The sequence below is a fragment of the Perna viridis genome, chromosome 12 (assembly GCF_037379345.1).
Source record: "Perna viridis isolate PV_CMFRI_1.1 ecotype Kerala chromosome 12, ASM3737934v1, whole genome shotgun sequence".
Taxonomy (NCBI): Eukaryota; Metazoa; Mollusca; class Bivalvia; order Mytilida; family Mytilidae; genus Perna; species Perna viridis.
This window is the reverse complement of record NC_142456.1, coordinates 21118423-21125952: the sequence shown is the minus strand read 5'-3', so window position 1 is coordinate 21125952 and position 7530 is coordinate 21118423. Positions and strand designations below refer to the sequence as shown.

At 32.1% G+C, this 7530-nt stretch overlaps 1 long non-coding RNA gene across 1 annotated transcript; it reads left to right on the top strand.

Annotated features, from left to right (window-relative positions):
* The first annotated feature begins 578 nt into the window (after positions 1-578).
* Positions 579-5656, top strand: LOC148601653 (uncharacterized). Its single transcript, XR_015917348.1, has 4 exons — positions 579-672; positions 2528-2780; positions 4916-4951; positions 5573-5656. It is a non-coding gene; the product is annotated as an uncharacterized LOC148601653 (long non-coding RNA).
* The last annotated feature ends 1874 nt before the right edge of the window (positions 5657-7530 follow it).

Genomic DNA, 7530 nt, shown 5'->3' with positions numbered 1-7530 from the left:
AAAATAAATTATAACAGGATTCACGTTAACCAAACATTCAAATGAAATTCACACGAGAATCACCATATGACTTGCATATGCAGCAGGGTCACATGAACGTAAACGAACACATGTGCACTTTTTTGTGGGTGTTGGTACCTGTTAATATGTTTGCACTTATGTTGACATGTGGATGAAAGAAACAAACATCAGATTAAAGCATAAAGAATTACCGAACGTTTCTAACACAAAGGTCATAAATGAAGTACAACATGATCTTATCTCTTAATTTTTTACTTAGGTTAAATTCACCAAGTAAACGTTAATTCGCTAAAAACTTAAAATTACATAAAATAATTTTATGTCTCATACTATTGAGACATCTAAAATTTCCCGTTGCATGATTACAAAATAACGACATAATACGGAACAGTTAATATGAATTAAGATGTAACATTTTAACATTAGCTGTATGTTTCTTTCGATTCGTTTTGCCCTTAAGACCTTTACCGCATATACTGCTTCGGGAAAATAAAGGATTATTCTTTTTTTTATGCCAACAGGCCACGAGGCTTATCTTGTTAATCGTGTTTGTCTACAAAGACTGCTCCAGGACTTACATAATCGCTGTATATAATACTCGCGCCAGTTGTTCTCTTCTCTGTTAGACAAGCCATAACCACAGACAAAAAGGTAAAAATTCAGTATTGTATCGGATAGACAATTTCAGAATCAGGCATCATAATTTATTCCGTTTGTTTTTGGTAAAAACAAGATTCAATTAAGCTATAACAATGAAATATTTAATCTTTGAAGGGAATACCTAAACTGAAATTGTTTACCCATCCCTACCGAGTGTCAAATGTTTATATTCAGTGGTTGAAATTATCTATGTATTGAAATTATGATATATTTTTTTTTTACTTTTTTCATTCGTTGTTTTCTTTGAATTACTTTTCTGTCGCATACTTAAAACATTTTATTCCACCAAATGCCTGGGTGTTCCATGTACACCACCTTAATATTTTTTTTTCTAAAAGTTAAAATTTGATAACCACCTTACACATACCATTTGGCGGTCATTTTGGTGTTTGTAGAATTTGTTTAATTTTGAGGAAAAAGGTTTACGAAAACTTTTGGCGTCCTGCCTTTGGCGGATGCTAATTGATCCACCGAGTACTGAACACGATAGTAAATATTCTGCGAAATTTATTTTTGGCTTTTTACGAATGACCACTGCAATACGCAAAATTGAGCACTCTGCCATTAGTACTCACTTTATGGTCGATACAATTAAAATCAATTCGTCGTTGTGTAACAAATGTAATTAATGTTTATTGATAAAATATTTTGGATTTTTGTATTAGAATTTAATATATGAAATAACAAACCAATGCAAACAATTATATATTTGATTAACTCTAAGCAAAAGTCAGAAGAAATTGCAAAAAAAGGAAAGTCCATGCAAAAAATGGCAGTATCAAGGCTAATACAGGAAAATTACTACCATTATGGTTTATCGCATGATATGAATTTAACTTTGCATACTTGTAATATACTGTACGTAAGTTGTGTGATAAAATACGCTTAATGAAAACAAGTTAAAATAACAGTTATAAAAATTATTTGTTCATACAATAATATCATAATGACGCCATTATATATTTCTAATATTCATAAACGCAAAGGTCAGGATACAACTTACTCTCTTGCCTATCCTCTTTGCGGCTATAGGCTTTAACCAAGGGTCTCAAGGCATCTCATTTTTTGGCAATTTTTGCTCCATTTTACCCAGGTTATTCTCATTCTCTCGAGCTCAATTAACTAGTGCTCATTTTGCAGCAACTTATGTGTTGTCATTTGTGTCTTTTTTTAGTAACATGCTTAAGGACGTCCACTAGTTTAATTAAAAATAACAAGGATTTTAAAATATTGTGAAAAATCTTATGATTGTTCATATTAGAACTATGTAAGAAGATAGGAAAAGATGGCTCAGAGTGCTAGTTTTAAATACATGCTTTTGAAATATTGGCGGGAAAATGATTTCTCTACATTTCCATAGGTTTTGTCTAAAAAAATATCTATTTAAGCTGCTGATGAAATAACAAGGATTTCTTTTTTACGAAAACCTCTCAAGTAACATTTAAATGTGCGTTAAATTATGAAAACGCTATTGGGTGTCATTTTGCAAAAAGAAATTAATGCTAACAAAAATGACCAGCGAGCATCCTTAAGATTAAGTTTGCTATGCGTTGTACCTAATCTTTCTATCTGGTGTGATATAACTCATTTAAAATCAACATATTCCATGAATTATGAATCAATGAATCATTTTATTTGAATTTTCTTATAATACTAAAATATGAAAAAAAAGTATGTGTAAAGAAAGTTGTTCTTTTTACGTTTCAGTTTGCTTCACGTCTCTGATAAAATCAATTCTAATTTACAAATAATGTAGATATTTGTATCAGAAATGCTTCGTGCAATTGTATAATTTGACAAATGTCTAGTTCTACTGGATAGTATTTTTGTCTCTTTTTTATTTCAGATGGCCTCTTTTGTCCGTTGTGCCATCGTTGTAGTTGTTTTGGCATTCTTAGCCAACAGAGCAATTTCGTTTGCAGGACCTAGAGTGTTAATACTTCCTACACCTTTCGCACAACCAATTCCGACTGGTGGAGGATCGACGCCTATTTTACTAGCAAGTGGGCCACGTGCTCCAGCCGTTGGTGGTGGTGGCTTACTTAGTTCTATTTTCCCTCTTATTTTATTGAGTACAATTTTACCACTGATTATTTCACGTAAGTAAAGAAAATAATAATAGGATAATTGAATGAAAGGAGTGAATAACCAAAATATGATCACGAGTGCCGAAGAACGTCTAGATTTAACGAATGTACGGAACTTGTTCCGCGCACGAGTTAATCCTCAAGCGTTCTAGGCACGAGTGATGATATTTTGGTTATTCACGATAACCAATTGATTATCTATTCATTGTATCAATTTTCGTCACAATCTATCGATGGTTTCAATGTGAATCTAAAATTCTGTAATTAGCGGATTGATGTTGAAAGTGTGACGTTATGGCGGGAAAAACCGCGTGAGTGAAATTACCAAATTCATTTCACAGTGTGATAATATTACATTGGGAACATTCGATAAACCACTGCTATCTATATGATACATTGATATCAAATACGCAAGAAAAATTGCAACATATCTTCCATACATTTTAAATACATGAAAGACATATGTAAGGACTTCTATGAAAGGCAAAGTTTTAAGAACTTTCTGACATCGGAAATACATACGAAGCATATATTTTTAATGTGTGTTTCTCATATACTTTTTATATATTGAGAACCATTACAAGAAAACATAAGAAAAACTGACTCTTTAATCAGTTCATGAAAGTAGAAAACAATCATCAAATGATTATAATTTGTTTTACATTAAAATAATTTAATTTAATTTTCTTATGATTTTGGAAATCAAAGGATTATATGTGTTTTAATATGGGAACACGAATATTCAAATATTTGACCCAACCATAATTTCACATGTGTTTTCAAAACAAATGAAAACATATGTTGTATTTTTCCTGTAGACATTATTAAGTTAAGATTCACAATAGCGTAGTCTAGTAATGTCATTAAAATAGGGTTTGTAAGTCTTGTTCTAGTTTCAGTTGTCCTTCCGGAATTTTAGATGTAGAACGTATTGAAATCCGAAGACCGGTCTGTATTTTATTGTTCATTTCCGAGAAATTAAAATGCTGTATTACTATTCAAAATCTTGTATTTTATACTTTTATTAACATTTTTATCCAGTAGAACTAGATATTTGTCATTTTTTATAAGTATTTTTTCACAAAAAGATATTTTGCCTTTAACATTTATCTCAATGCTATGTTAATGACGAATCTCTATGCATTTGACCCATTCTCATGAAATCACGGAGTCACGTGACGAGACTTACATACCATATTGCCAGTTAATTACTAACCCCTTCCCATGGCCCTAATTTCTAAAACTGATACAAGAATTAACCAATTTATTCACGGATTATATAATTGCCAGATGCAATATTACCGGTGATTGAAGTAAGTTATTTATAATTGCCGTATGTAAAAAAATGACATTATAAATTGTGAACCGGAACTAGTACAATTGACTATTTGTTTATATCTTCTAACGATGGATCATGCTCTTGTTATGCTGAAATTTGCTGAATATCATGGTAATTACATTTACACCTGTATTTACCGGACGTGTTTTGGACTGGAATTCGGTTAAGGCAGATGTTTGGTTTACAAAGGTTTTTAAATTATTCTAATTGATTTTAAGGAAGTAGACCGAACGTACGGGACATAAGTTTTACAAATCATTGAAATGTTTGTATTCAGTATTTATTTAATGTTCTTTGTTGTGTTCGTCTGTTTTCCATGTCTGGTTTTTGTCTCTGGATTACATTCTTTTGATTTCCTCTAGAATCTTGGTTTCCTTGACTACTCTTCTACATCAATATAATGTAAGAATCATAGTATCTTGGATTTGTTTTATTCTGTTTCAAATGAAAGATTGAAAGGCTTTGGTGAAATTGAGCATGATGCAAATATATCACTGATTTTAAGAGTTATGCCCTAGGTCTGCCTCCTTCAGGGACTTCACAAAATGTTTGATTTACATGGATTGCTGGTTATCCAGGGTTGGAAAGTTTTCACAATACATTATTTTGTCACTGTATTATTCTTGATAAATGTAAATTTTCTTACAGTGATTGGAAGTATTAACTTTACTGGATAAAAATGAGGTAAGTTTGAATCATATGAAACACTTATAAATTTTACTAGTGTATTCAGGGTTCGATTTAGAAGGTTTCATTGTACATTATTTTGTGAATATATTTATCAAGTTAAATATAAATTTTCTTTCAGTGATTGGAAGAATTAACTTTACTGGATAAAAATGTGGTAAGTTTAAATCATACAAAACACTTAAAAATGTTCCCGAAACAAACCAAAATAGATTGCTAAATTTGATTTGTGTTGGTTGCTTTGATTCGTTTTCTTTTGTTCTGGTGTTTCGATCAAGTTTCAGACTCAAATCATAAATGTTATCTGCCCCATGGGGAAAACAGGTTTTGAAAGGCCAGACCGCATGTTGTCACACTTATGTCACCTCCGCTTGGCCGTTAACGTCGGCTGTCACGTAAGAGTGCAATTATGTTGAATATTGTCATTTTCGATTCAAAGAAAATTTGGCAAATTGGAAAAAAAGCATAACTGTTATCAATATTTTTTCCATTTTGGTCTTGTTTCGTCTTTGTTTTTTTTTTTATTTTTTATTATACTTACCCATACTATCAATAGATATTATCTTGCCAAATGAAACACTATGCTACAAAGTGCACGGGCTATTAGCGCGGGAAATATTTTAACATTCATGAATATACCTAAAATAATTTTAACTGAAAAAAAATATCGGCCATAGATAGACAAATGCATGCTAATAACGATGATCTTTTCCATGTTCACTTCATATCAGAATTACTTGCTTCAGATAATTATATTAAATTGTAGATTTTCTTTCAGGACTTTCAGGATATTTCATCGTTGTGTTTAGGTGTGTTCTCTATGGTGGCTGCAATTTCTCTATAATTAAAGTAATTCCCCGTCTATGGCTTTATGTTGTTTATGACGTGATTTGATTACATTCTGTCAGTACAATTGTCAAATTTTAATACAAGAAACGGTCTGCATGAGACTACATATTTTTCAAAACAAGATGGTACACATAGATACAAATATATAGTTCTTGGTAGAGATTCCTCATACTTTGTCAGAAATAATTCTAAATCATCTTCCAAATATACAGAGGAAGATGTATACAAAATGCTGGAATTTTTAATCGATAACGTATTTGTCCAGTGTGGTGGACGTGTTTTTCAACAAACGGTCGGCATTCCAATGGGAACAAATTGTGCTTCTTTACTTGCTTACCTATTCCTTCACTCTTATGAGGCTGACTTTATAGCTGACCTGATCAGAAAGAAGGAATATCGTTTGGCTAGATCCTTCAATCTCAGTTTCCGCTATATAGATGACGTATTATCTTTAAACAATCCTAATTTCGGGGATTTGTTACATTGAATCTACACAAAAGTACTTGAGATAAGGGATATTACAGACACTGTGAAGTCAGCCTCATATCTTGACCTACACTTAGAAATCGATGGTAAAGGAAAACTATTGACCAAACCTTACGACAAACGTGATGACTTTTCATTCAGAATTGTCAACTTTCCCTTCATCTGTGGCAACATCCCTTCGGCACCTGCGTATGGAGTGTTCATATCACAACTCATACGTTATGCCAGAGCTTGCCGAAACTACGCAGACTTTTTGTATCGCGCTAGAACTCTAACAAATAGCTTCTGGAACAGGGTTATGTTGCTACAAGATTGAAGTCATCACTACAGAAGTTTTATGGTCGTCATCATGAACTCGTGGATCGTTTCAGTGTATCCATCTGCACCATGAAAACTTATTTATTCAGCCGGTCATAGTTTTCCTTTCCTCGTTTGTCTACCCCGGACTTGACATTTTATGAGCAACTCGGCGGGTGTTTCTAGAAAAGCAGAGGACGCTTACCCTACCGGTGAACCTGGATCATGCTCCCAGTTGTTAGTGGAGTCCGAGTTGCTAATTTGCTTTTGTTACTTTGTATGTATGATTTTAGTTACTTTATGTTCTTTGCTGTGTATGTCTGTTTTCCATGTCTGGTCTTTGTCCCTGGATTACATTCTTTTGATTACCGCTATAACCTTGGTTCCCTTGATTACGCTTACAAGAAGATACTTTTGATTAACTCCTGATATTTTTGTTGAATAACTTAAAAACATGAAGTCAAAGTTAATATTGATTAAGTATTTATGTAGTAATCTGTAAAAATGTAAAACATATATAGGCGTAAAGTGATGCAAGTAAACAATCCCTATAGTTTTATTTTTAATTGATTCCAATTGAGTATTCACCAAACCTTCGTTTGTAGTTTGTAATTATTTGAATATTTAATTGCTGAGAAATCGACGTACATGACATCACTGTACCATCTATATCTCGCAAAAGAGAAATAACAAATAAAACAAAATATTTTCATAATTAATGGCCATTGTCAGCTCTTTCCGATTTACGCCATATAATAGTTGCATTCATTCCCTCTTGTTTCCATTGTCATTCGTAAAAAAATATCCGTTTCCCCTTAAAATCTCAATATTTTTTTTCTTTTCTTTACCCCATTAGTACTTCACGAACAATTTCCAATTTTAAAATATCGTTTTTATTTTGTCCAATTAAACGTACATTTTTATAAAAAAAAAAACCACATACTTTGTAAGTAGCAGTCTTTTTAGGAATTATGTTAATCCTGTCTAGGTCTAAATGACAAAGGGTAAAATTATTCATTCCAATATGTCTGCTCTTAGGATATAATCCACATGGAAAATCCAACAGTTCCTATCGTATTTTAGTGTTATTTACAGAGCTATCTC